The sequence below is a fragment of the Ochotona curzoniae genome, unplaced genomic scaffold (assembly GCF_017591425.1).
Source record: "Ochotona curzoniae isolate NIBS_2020 unplaced genomic scaffold, NIBS_Ocur_1.0 scaffold_4937, whole genome shotgun sequence".
Taxonomy (NCBI): domain Eukaryota; kingdom Metazoa; phylum Chordata; class Mammalia; order Lagomorpha; family Ochotonidae; genus Ochotona; species Ochotona curzoniae.
Window position 1 is genome coordinate 1,271,304 of NW_024467126.1, and position 13,292 is coordinate 1,284,595.

Below are 13,292 nucleotides of genomic sequence, written 5' to 3' on the forward strand. Positions count from 1 at the left end.
TTGGGACCCTGCACCTACATGGGAGACCTAGAGGGAGTTCCTGGCTCCTGGCTTTGGATCAACACAGCACCAGCAGTTGCGGTCACTTGGGAGTGAATCATCGGACAGAAGATCTTCCTCTCTATCTCTCCTTCTCTCTGTATATCTGACTTTGCAATAAAAAATAAATCTTTAAAAAAAGAAGAAAAATGGAAAGCACGCCCAGAGGATCATGAAAGACAAGACAGCCGGCTCATCTAAACCAACAGAAAACTTAGAGTACCTCATCAAGGAAGGAAAGGACAGGTTGAACAACACTCCAGGCCAAGCTCTATTGTAACAAGTGCCCAGGTCTGTGGGCACACTAATTAGATACAGACAGCCTATAGGAGTTAGAAAGAATTTCTCACCTCTGGGTTATTGAAATGCACAACCTGGAAACACTCTTCTGACCCGGGCCTCAGAGTCAACATCAAACCACACTCTGTCTTCAGTCCCCAGGCAGTGGACAGCAGTGGACAGCAGTGGACGGCAGTGGACAGCAGCGGACAGCAGTGGACAGCAGTGGACGGCAGTGGACAGCAGTGGGCGGCAGTGGGCAGCAGTGGACAGCAAGGAGTAGCCCCTTTGTTGCCCCTTCTCTCCCACCCCATGGACATAGGAAGGAAAATAGCAACATTATCTCACCTACTTTCCCCCAAGCCCCAGACCTCTCCAGAGGCCCACAAGGGCCTGTAACTCCCTCACATTTGTAATAAATATTAAAATAAAAATGAATTTAAAAAAATGAGGTCCAACTGCCAGGTATTATGAACTTGGAACTCCCCCCTCAAAAAAAAAGTGTGTAGGGGTGGCATAGTGGGCTAATCCTCAACCTGTGGCATCACCACCCCATATGAATGCAGGCTTGAGTTCCACCCACTCCACATCCAATCCAAACACATGGTGATGGCCTGGGAAAGCAGTGGATGATGGCCCAACGCCCTGGATCTCTGCACCTGGAGGAACTTTCTGCTCCTGGGTTCAGACCAGCCCTGCTCTCACTGTTGCAGCTATTTGAGGAATGAACCAATAGATGGAAGTTCTCTCTATGTCCCTCACTATCTGCAACTCAGACTTTTTTTAAAAAAAGATTTATTTTTATTGCAAAGGCAGATATACAGAGAGGAGGAGAGACAGAGAGGAGATCTTCCATCTGATGATTCACTCCCCAAGTGACTACAATGGCCAGTCCAAAGCCAGGAGCAAGGAACTTCCTCCAGGTCTCCCACATGGGTGCAGGGTCCCAAAGCTTTGGGCCGTCCTCGACTGCTTTCCCAGGCCACAGGCAGGGAGCTGGATGGGAAGCGGGGCTGCCTGCATTATAACTGGAGACCATATGGGATCCAGGCGTGCAAGGCGAGGACTTCAACCACTACGTTATTGTGCCAGGCCCACATCTCAGACTTTTAAATAACAGAAAGAAAGGAAGGGACCTGGAGGAGGCTCCTGGCTTCGGACTGTCTCAGCACCAGCCATTGCAGCTGCTTGGTAAGTGAATCATCGGACAGATCTTCCTCTCTGTCTCTCCTCTCTATATCCACCTTTTCAATAAAAAATACATAAATATTAAAAAAAAAAAGATAGGAAGGAAGAGAAAGAGAAAAAAAGAGAAAGGGCCCAGTGCGGTAGCCTAGCGGCCAAACTCCTCACCATCAGGATCCATGAGGATCCCATACGGGTGCTGATTTGTATCCTGGCAGCCCCGCTTCCCATTCAGCTCCCTGCTTGTGGCCTGGGAACGCAGTCAAAGACGGCCCAAGGCTTTGGGACCCTGCACCTGTGTGGGACATCCGGAAGAGTCTCCGGACTACGGGCTTCGAATGGCATAGGACCGGCTGTTGCAGTCTCTTGGGGAGTGAATCAGTGGACGTAAGGTCTTCCTCTTTGTCTCTCCTCCTTTGTGTATATCTAACTTTCCAAAAAAAAAAAAAAGGAAAGAGAGAAAGAAAAAAAAAAAGAAAGAAAGAGAAGTGGGGATGGAGGGAAGGAGGGAGGAGAGCAACAAAAGGACACCCACACTGTGTACTGGAGAGTGTTGATATGGAGTCTTGCCTCTGCCTTCCACTCTGATTTCCTGCTAACCCACCTGGGCGGCCACAGAGGGTGCACAGGTCAAGAGCGGCGGCCCTGCCCCCAGCGCGGGGGTCTGGTAGGGGTTTCTGGCCTGGCCCAGGTCTGGCTGTCATGGGCATTTGCAGTCGAACAACCAATGGAAGATCACTCTGTTGCTCTTTCTCTGTCTGAATTTCAAACAGAAACCAAAAAATTCTTGTAAAAGACATAGAGCTGGAGCTCTCATTCACTGGCCACTCCCTCAGTGCTCACAACCACCCTGGGCTGCAGTTGGAGGACAGGAACTCGACGGAAGTCAGCCTCCTCAGCCATCCCCCACTGCCTTTTGGGGTCTGTGTTAGCAGGAAGCTGAAGCAGAGTCCAGATCTCAGAATTAAACCCAGACATTCTGAGATGTGGGCATCTTCACTAGCTCAACCCCAGCCTGTTAAGTATAATTTACGAAACCATAAGTAATGTGGAGAAAACAGGGTGTTACAGTGGAAAGCAACCGGGGGGCTGCTTTGGCTAGTGAAGACCTTTCAGATGAGAACAGAACTGAGTCGAAGCCCTAGTGGAAACAACTACATAGAGATCAAGGCTTTGAAAAAGCCAGGCAGAAAAACCCCAGCAAGGACAGACGGCACGTGACAGGCAGTTTCATGGCAGAAAAGGTCAATGTGACTAGCACAGAGACGCAGTCAGTGTGAGCAGGGGCCAGATCGTGGAAGACTTGCAGGTCATTGTGAAAAGTCCAGATTTTATCATCAGGATTTTATAAAAAGGAGAGGAATGATTTATGCTTTAAAAATACTAAATATATAGCTGCAGAGAGGAAGATGAACTGCAGGGGCCTGGAACAGAAGCAGGAAGCTCAGGCAGGAAGCTGCCCACAGCAATCGAGGAGAAAGATGCTGCTCCTTTGAACTGGTCATTATTAGGGGCAGGCGGCAGCACTGTGGCTCAACAAGCTAACCATCTTAATGTGCCTGGACCCCTTGCGGGCACTGATTTTTGTTCTGGCTGCTCCACTTCCCATCCAACTCCCTGCTTGTGACCTGGGAAAGCAGTCGAGGACGGCCCAGTGCTTTGGGACCCTCCATCTACATGGGACACCCAAAAGAAGCTCCTGGTTTTAGACCAGCTCAGCCCCAGCTGCTGTGGCCATTTGAGGAGTAAACCAGTGGATAGAACATCTTTATATCTCTCTTTCTCTTTGTAAATCTGATCCACCTTTCCAATTAAAAAACAAAAAAACCTTTAAAAAAATAGTGAATGGGGCCCGGCACAGTGGCGCAGTGGTTAAGGTCCTCGCCTTGCACGCCCAGGATCCCATATGGGCGCCGGTTCTATCCCGGCGGCCCGCTTCCCATCCAGCTCCCTGCCTGTGGCCCGGGAAAGCAGTTGAGGACAGCCCAAGGCTTTGGGAACCTGTGCCCGTGTGGGAGACCCGGAAGAGTCCTGGCTTCGGCCCGGAAGAGTCTCCTGGCTTCGGACCGGCATAGCATCAGCCGTTGCGCTCACTTGGGGAGTGAATCATCGGATGGAAGATCTTCCTCTCTGTCTCTCCTCTCTGTATATCCACCTTCCCAATAAAAAAAATAATAAAAAAATAAATCTTTTAAAAAAAATAGTGAATGGAGAGGGTCTGATGTTTAGACTAACTTATGGGTTACATATGTGAATCAAGGTGTTTGGCCTTCACAACTAGGTGGATAAAAGTCGATACCCTTGTGCCTAGCGGCTAAAGTCCTCACCTTGAACACGCTAAGATCCCATATGGGTGCCGGTTCTAATCAAGGCAGCTCCACTTCCCATCCAGCTCCCTGCTTGTATCCTGGGAAAGCAGTCGAGGACTGCCCAAAGCCTTGGGACCCTGCTCCCGTGTGGGAGACCTGGAGGAAGTTCCTGGCTCCTGGCTTTCGATCAGCACAGCACCAGCAGTTGCGGTCACTTGGGGAGTGAATCATAAGATGGAAGACCTTCTTCTCTGTCTCTCCTCCTCTCTGTATATCTGACTTTGCAATAAAAATAAATCTTTTTTTTAAGTAGATACCCTTTGCCTCTGCAGGAAGGACCCCAGAAAGCCATCTGGTGGTAACAGTGTGGGGGTGGGGACAAACAGCTTTTTGGATTAAATCTGAAAGACCTATTAAGACATTCAAGCATACATGCCAAGGAAGCAGCCTCCTAGTGTGCAAAGGATGGAAAGCAGGACAAAAATACCAATTTGAGTCATCAGTGATTAGATGGTATTTGAAACTACTGGAACAGATGAGATCATCTCAGAAGCCAGGTGTGGCTTACAGAGTCTCTGTCTTAAGAGAAACACTAAAATATGTTTAAAGAAAAAGCCATGGACTTGCAGCTGGCCTTCTGACCTAGTGGGTAAAGCCGCCATCTGCAATGCCAACATCCTGGATGGTCTATTTCCTGTCCCTGCTATTATATTTCAAATCCAACCCCCTGCTAATGGCTTGGCAAAGTGGTAGATGGCACAAGTGCTTGGTCTCCAAAACCCACATGGGAGACCCAGAAGCTCCCAGCTTTGCCCTGTGTCAGCCCCACCTTTAGGGACCGTGGGGGAGTGAACCAGTAGATGGAAGCCCCTCTCTCTATGTCTTTCAAATAAATCTTTTTTTTTTTTAAGTTTTTTTTTTTAATCAAAGTCAGATATACAAAGAGGAGGAGAGATAGGAAGATCTTCCGTCCGATGATTCACTCCCCAAGTGACCGCAACTGCTGGTGCTGTGCTGATTGAAAGCCAGGAGCCAGGAACTTCCTCCAGGTCTCCCACACGGGAGCAGGGTCCCAAGGTTTTGGGCCGTCCTTAACTGCTTTCCCAGGTCACAAGCAGGGAGCTGGATGGGAAGTGGAGCTGCCTTGATTAGAACCAGCTCCCATATGGGATCTTGGCTGCTAGTCACTGCGCTGGACACAAATAATTCCTTACAAAGAAAAAAAAAATGTCATGGACATGCTGGCAGGCACAGGAGCCAGAGCTGTGGGACCAGTCCAGTCGGGGTTACTGGGGGTCACTCTGACTGCGCTGCAGGTCCCCCTGTGGCACGTGAGGGCCAAGCCTGTGTTGGGCAGAGCTGGGCTAGGCTTTGGTGCCCATTGGTTTGCTAAGGATGGAGGGCAGAACAAATTGATCAACTACAGTGAAACTTAACAGCAAATTTTTGGGTCAGTTGAGACTCAGAGGAGGACTATGGCAGTCAATCAACCTTGGAGAGATTTCCTCATACTTGGTGATATCGCAGCATCTCAGAGCTGTCAGAAACACACAAACCCTCAGAAAATGCTCCACAACAGGGAACGTGGGATGACATTGGGTGGCAGTTCCCCAATTCCCCGGGGAATGCAGTGGCTGGGAGGCTGGGTGTGATTTTTCCTCTTGTACCCCCCTCTCCCCCATAAACAGGAAGAAGAGGCAGAAAATATGTAAACAAAGGTCTCCCCAATATCTCCTGTTCCTCAACCCTTTCCACCCTGATCAGCTATGTAAACATCATCACTAACAAAAATTTTTTTAATGCTATGGGCAGATGACTGAGTATTAAAAAAAAAATTACTCTAAATCTTAAAAATTCCTCTAGTCACAGTATTGGAAATATTCTGAAAAAGAAGCAGATGACAGCGGGTCAGCCAGGAGACTCCTGGGCCTCCAGGAAGAAGCTAAGGGTGGTGGTCTTGCCTACAGCCATCAGCCAGACACGCAAGCAAGCGGGCCCTTCCGGAGCCGCCCAGGAGGAGGCCGCCTCATGATTCGGTGATCCGTGAGAGGGAAAGGGGACAAGCCAGAATGACTCCCAGCGGTTCCAGCCACTAACTGAAGCGATGAAGCACTGCCTCCCGAAAGAAGGAACCTTCCCAAAGGGCAAGGGGCTGAGGCCACTCCCCGGCAGGAGCCAACTTGGAGAAGATTCTAGAAAGACATGGCCACATGGCCATTTCCTGCCCACCTCTCTGCTGACGCCCTCCTAGGAGGCCCTACGGTGACAGAGCCCAAGTCCAGGGCGGCCTGTGTTCAGAAGGAGGCCTCAGGGGGCGAGGGGACGCTGCTGATACCAAGAGGTGGGGTGGGAACGGAAACTTCCCTCAGCTTCCCTCAAAGAAACGCTGAGTCAGCCTCAAGCCGTTACCTCAGGCCGAGCGCCCTGGACCCGCTGGGTTCTGCCACACGGCCTGATCGGGGGCGTTTAGGCCCTGAAGAAGGTGGCCGCCTTAGGACTGGCCCTGTCGGAGGACCGACCTCGAACGTGGCCGGACGCGAACAACCGCTCCCCCGGCTCGCTCTCCAGCGCGAGTGCCCGCGGGGCCGGCCTTCTGCGCACGCGCAGTCACTCCCGCCCGCGCCTCGCCGGCGCGCGCTAGGCCCGGCCGAGGTTTGCGCGTGCGCGCTGCTTTTTTTCTCTACTCCCTCCGCTCCCGACCCCGCCACAACCGCACGCATCCTGCACGAGGATGCGCGAGGCGAGAGGCAAACCTGCGGATTGAAGATCTTTCTCCACTTCTTTGCATAAATCTGATCTGCCATTTCAATAAATAAAATATTCATTTATTTTAAAGATGGATTCATTTTTTCATTGGAAAGTCAAATATACAGAGTAGAGACAGAGAAGAAGATCTCTCCAAGTGTCAGCAACAGCCAGAGCTGAAGCGATCCAAAGCCAGGAACCAGGAGCTTCTTCCAGGTCTCCCACACAGGTGCAGGGTCCAAAGCTTTGGGCCGTCCTCGACCGCTTTCCCAGGCCACAGGCAGGGAGCTGGATGGGAAGCGGGGCTGCCGTGATATGAACTGGAGCCCATCTGGGATCCCGCGCATGCAAGGCTAGGACTTTGGCCACCAGGCTACTGTGCTGGACACAGTAAATAAAATAGACGATAAAAAAGAGACGTTTGGGGCATATGGAGCCAGTGAGATAGAGGGATGCTGTTTAATCAATCTACACCTATTTATTGACTTTTAAAGACCCCTGGAAAATGCTCTAGAGATCCTGGGGTGAAGGAGACAAGCCAGCTGCCTATGTGGGGATATCAGCGAGTAGTTGGTTTCTGGGCACCGGTGGGAGTGTGAGCCAGACTCGGGACGTGATGCGGCCTCTATGCCCATCTGCAGGAAAGGCAGGTGGCCTGGCTGCCCTGCCTGAACGGGAGAGCAGATCCTGGCTGCCACGCAGGCGGAGAAGAAGGGTGCCTCTTTTGGCCCTGGGGAGCCTACGTTGTCCTGTGGGGTAGTTGGTCTATACGAAGGAGTTAACATTTGAATTCCTTCCAGTTGTTGGCGATTTTGAGCCTATTATGAATATTCAGTCACAAGTTGTTCTAGAATAAGAAGCGGAGTGTAGCTGCCAGTTGAGCTGGCGAGAGTGTGTTCGCTGGAGAGCCTGTGCCATGTGCTCGCCTGCCAATGGAGATCGCAGCCTAGCCAGCATGAGGGAGGCCCACTGATAATTTTGTGGCCATGCTGGCATGTGATGGCACCCAGTGTCCATTTACTTTGCGTTTCCCTGGTGATTAGGGATGCTGAGTGCTTCTCCATGGACCCTCAGGTTTCTGAGGAGTCTGAAATTTTCCCTGACTCAGAAATAACTTACAATAGCAATGACAAGCACTTAGATTCAGACTTAGCTTGGCATTCTGGAAAGTTTTTATTTTTTAAGATATGCTTAAAGATGTGTTTTTATTTGGAAGGCAGAGTCACAGAGGAGAGAGAAAAGGGAAAACTTCTAGCCAGGGCTTTATCCCTCCCAAATAGCCACATGGCTACAACTGAGCTGATCTGAAACCAGGAGCCTCTTCATGTCTCCCATGTGTGTTCAGAAGCCCAAGAGCTTAGGCCATCCTTCACCACCTTTTCCAGGTTATATGCAGGGAGCTAGATGGGAAGTGGAGGAGCTGAGACACAAACCAGTGACCTTATGGGATGCTGGCACCACAGGTGGAGGCTTAGTCTACTATACCACCATACTGGCCCCCATTCTGGATCAGCAATGCTAAGCCAATGACAGTTGCATTCCAACCACTCATCCCAGATCTGTCAAGCCAGCACACACCTGGCAAGGGGCTGTGGCTGTGATGTGCTAGCGCCATGCCTCTTGAGTAAAGGAAAGCACTTGGTGCCTCAGCCTTCACTGTTTCAACATCTCCCAGTGCTTCCTGTTGGTGTCCTCCCATCTGGTTCATCAACCCTGAGTAGCATTTATTGTTACTCAGTAACATCTCCCTGCACTTCAGGCTCAGGGGTTTTAGAGAGAAAAAGAGATACAAAGAAAAAGATCTTCTCTTTGTTGGTTCACTCCCCACATTGCTGCAATGCCCAAGCTGAGCTGATCCAATCTGAAGAGGAGCGCTTCCAGGTCTCCCACACGGGTGCAGGGTCCCAAAGCTTTGGGCCTTCCTCTACTGCTTTCCCAGGCCACAAGCAGGGAGCTGGATGCCAAGTGGAGCAGCCGGGACACAAATGGGTGCCCGTATCGGTGATGATTTAGCCATTGAGCTATTGTACCAAGCCCAAATAATGTATCAATTAAAAAAAAAAGTTAGACTTTGATTTTAGAAAAATGTTCCTGGCATCCCTTTCTGATGCCTGTATTTTTTATCTGTTGATTCCTACTTGTCCTTCAGGGCCCATTAGCTCAAGGCCACCTCCTCAGGAAATGCCTCCCTTGAACCCCTAACCAGAAAGAGGGGCCATCTGTCCCACCCCCCATAGCCTTCTTGCCTTCGTCTCTACTCATTTGATCTGTCTGTCTGGAGTGGGAGGACATTAAGTGACCCTGCTTTGTCCTCCTTGTTGGGCTTGATGTGGGCAGTACGTGGAAGGTGCTAATCAATGTTTATGAATGAATGAATGAATGAATGAATGAATGAATGAATGAATGAATGAGTTCTGTGGCAGCCCCGCTCTGGAGCCCTGTAGGTCATAGTCGGCGTTCTCTGTGTGGAATGTGCATCAGAGTATCTGGAGGGCAGGACCCAGCACTCACATTTCTGGATCAGAAGGTATGGGTGAGCGAGGGTGCTGAGCTAAGTTCCAGGAGCTGCTGCAGCTGCAGCCTGTGGGGACCATAGCGTCAGTAACCTGCAGGTGACATCCTGTAGGTGATATGCTGCCAACACGTGGCTGCAAGTACGATTCTGTGCTGTGGTTTGTCACAGCCGTCTGAGTACCTAACCCTTCAGGTGGCCTTTATGGTGTGTACCCTGTTGGAGGTGGGGGCTGCTTCCTCTTTTAGTTCCAGGAAGGTCCTGGGCCCCCAGAAGGACCTCTCTGAGACTCCTGATCACATAGTCTGGTTCCTGGCATCCCTCCCACTGAGCGAGCCATTCAGCCTGGGAACCCCAGAAGAGGAAGAGTGGAGTGCTGATGGTGGGCTTCCTTTCCATCTAGAACTCCTGGAGCTGTGCACTGCCATCCCCTCATCTCTGGCTCAGGGACCCTTTAAGAGCCACTGCCCCCAGGCCTGAGCTGCTCCCCAAGCACTGAGGCTGAGGAAGGAGCTTCCTCATCCATAGCTCCACTTCCTGCAGCAGCTGGAGCTCCCCTCCTCCCTGCCGCTGCACCCCACCCCACCCCACCCCACCTGCCTCCTTCTGGGCTTCCCAAGCCAGTTATCAGCCAGGCAACAGCCCTTGGCTCCAAAAAACTGGCATACCAGAGTAAGATCTGGCAGAGCCGCAAGCAGCAGAGCCCAGCTCAGGGAGGCAGCCCTGGGGGTGGGGGCGAGGAGTATCCTAAGGGCACAGGCTGTCACTTGCTTGGCCAGATTGTTACCCCATTCCTGTACTTGAGTACCTGAGTCATGGGGAGGCTGTGGTTCAATAGGAGCTTTGTAGCACATAGGAGGGTAATGGGATGAGAGAGGGCTGCTGAAAAAGCTCCCCAACTCAGACCGTGGAGGCCTTTGTGCATTGTCAGGGGCAGGAGCTGGTGGCTGCACAGGAGGGCAGCAGGTGTGCCCAGGAAGGTGGGGAGCCCCTGTCGCACCTAGAAGGCAGGTGCAGCAGTCTGGGCCTGATGAGAGACATTCTGTCATAGACTGTTGTTATCCTGACTGTGTCTCTGCCTGTCCCCTCTCCCCAGATAACGCACAGAGCCCAAGACAGACAAGGATGAAAGCCTGCAAGATTCCGGGGGAGGTTGTTAGATCTCCCAGAGCCACACCTCGCCTATCCAGGGAGATTTCAACATTTACTGGCTCGGAAGAACCAAGAGCTGTGGACTTGGTAAAACGGCGTGAAATGCCACCTGAGCACACACACACACAGATGGTCACCGTCTCCAGGGAAGAGGCTCCAGGATGCAGAGCGGGGACACCCTGCAGGCACTGGACTGCCTGCCCGCCTGCTGGCTTGCCCCAGAGGTCCTCATTCATCTCCAGCCCTCCCCGGAGCGCACGCGCTGATCTGTCCATGGTTCTGACTGTTCAGACTTCTTCTGGGGACCAGGCACGCTTTCCTTCTAGAACAGCGCTGTGTTCTGATTTCTTCTTTCCATGTTTCTACCGGCACGAACCACAGATGCAGGCATCAGTGAGTTTTCCTAGAGGGAACACATTCGTGTTATCACCTTTAAAGCTCTCATGTCCATATTGAATCCCGGCCTGTAAAAGGCAAGGACTTTAGCCACTAGACTACTGCGCCGGACTCTAAGATGTACTTTTTTTTTTTAAAGACAATTATTTCCATGTGAACGGCAGATTTTTACAGAGAGAAGGAAAGACAGCGAGAGAGATCTTCCATCGGCTCACTGGTACACTCCCCAAATGGCCGCAATGGCCAGAGCTGAGCCAATCAGGAGCCAGGAACCTCTTTCAGGTCTCCCACGTGGGTGTAGGCTGTCCTCTGCTGCTTTCCCTGGCCACACGTAGGGATCTGGATGGGAAGTAGAGCAGCCAAGATTCAAGCCAGCACCCTAGGCATCACTGTTGACAACTTAACTCACTATGCCACAGGTCAATTCCAGGAAGAACCTTCTTTTTGAACTGACTTCTAAGCAATGACCTAACATTATGTTTGTGAGAGTAAATGCTACAAGTCACTGTGAAGCATTCATTTCTGTTACTGTGTAACATTGTGCAAAACAAGTCCACCTTCTATTCATGGTACAGCTGATGGGTCTTTGGGCTGTTTCCAGTTTTCTAACATTAGCAGTTCTACTGACACAAACATTCTTGTTGATCTCTTGCAGTGGACATATCCTCTTCAATTATACATATCCAGGATTATATACTTACATGAACATATATACTCACATATACACCTACACGGTGTGTTGGCGGATACCTTGTAAATCCACGTTTTCCAGGTGAGAAAAGTCAGTCTAGAAAAATAATTGTGGGAGGGGACAGGGTTGTGGCACAGTGCATTAAGCTGCTGGGTGTGGTGGCGCCTGCATCTCAAAGGGGTGCCTGTTCACGTCTTAGTTTTTTTTTAAGATTTATTAATTTTTATTGCAAAGTCATAAATACAGAGAGGAGCAGAGAAAGAGAGGAAGATCTTCTGTCCGTTGATTCACTCCCCAAGTGACTGCAATGGCCAGTGTTGTGCTGATCCAAACTCAGGAGCCGGAAACTTCCTCCAGGTCTCCCATGCAGGTGCAGGGTCCCAAGATTTTGGGTCGTCCTCAATTGCTTTCCCAGGCCACAAGCAGGGAGCTGGATGGGAAGCGGAGCTGCCTGGATTAGAACCAGTATCCATATGGGATCCTGGTACATTCAAGGTGAGGACTTTAGCCACTAGGCCACCGCACCAGGCCCATGTCCTAGTTTTTAATCCAGCTCCCTGATAAATTGCCTGGGGGAGCAGCTGAGTGCTTGGGATTGCGCCTCCATGCAGGAAACCTGGAAGAGGCTCCTGGCTTCAGCTTACCTCAGCCCTGGACATTGTGGCTATTTGATGAATGAACCAGCAGATGGAAACTTTTTCTTTTTCCTCTTTACTTCTCACTTCCCCTTACTCTTCCAATCAAGTAATCAAATAAATTCATCTTTAAAAACCTTTAAAATAATGGAGGAAATTGGACCAGAAAATAGTGGAGTTGCGACCTAAACCCAATCCTGTCTGGACCTGGTGCCCGGAAGGCTCCAACCTCTGTGTGTCACCACCTCGCTGAGCCTGGGCTCTGTGAATGTACCTGATATGCCAGACCAGTGGCTCTCACTGATATCACACGAGAAGGAAGACACTGATGGCAGGGAAAGGCACAGCCGTGGCCTGGTGCACGTCCTGAGGGGACAGAGATAACCGGAGGAAGAGGAACGACAGGGCAGATTCTGCGCATGTGCATGCAGAGCCCAGAGAGAAGGTGTATCCGGCTGAGTGCTGCGGGACACGTAAGGAGAGACTCCAGCCTGCAATAGCCCGCACAGGCCAGCTCCCCACTGCCCCCCAACACACGGCTTACATTCTAGTCTTGCCTGGCCTTTGGCACCACCAACCACCAGTGTCACCCTGCATCCCACCTGTTCCTGCACACCCAGGGTGCGATGCCTCTCTTCCATTCTACAGCCACTCCGGGCTGCCTCCTTGGGTCTGTTCACCCCTGCTGAGCAATTTGATCTTTTCAAAACGTCAGGCTCCTTGGATTACAAGGAGTGAACCCTCACAGTGGTACGCGCATGTGATCTGGTCCATGCGTGGGCCCCCCGGCTTCATCTCCTCCCACTCTCTGTAAGCTCACCCCTCACCTTGGCCACCCTATTGTAAATTGCAAAATCCCCAGGGCTGGTGTGATAAATAGTCAATCCTCCACCTCGCAAGTGCCAGCATCCTATGTGGGCATCAGTTCATGCCCTGGCTCCATTTCCATCCAACTTCCTGCTAACAGCCTGGGAAAGCAGTAGAGAACGGCCCAAGTCCTTGGGACCGTGCACCAGTGTTACAGAAGCTCTTGGCTCCTGGCTTCGGATCAGCTTAGTTGTGCAGTGAGCCAACGGATGGAAGATCTTTCTATCTCTCCCTCTTCCTGTAAATCTGCCTTTCAATAAAAATAAATAAATCTTAAAAAGAAAAGAAACATAAATACCTATGAGGAAAGACATTGTATGTTCCTCTCTGGCTTAGTCCAGTGCCTGGACTTGTGTTTGTCTCAGAGTAAGTACTGAATATTTCAACTGAATGAGACCATCAATTTCCTCTGCTACTTAAAGCTCTTAGAAGACTTTTCATTCCCAGGAGTTATTTGCATCTTTCTAACATCCTCCTCAACT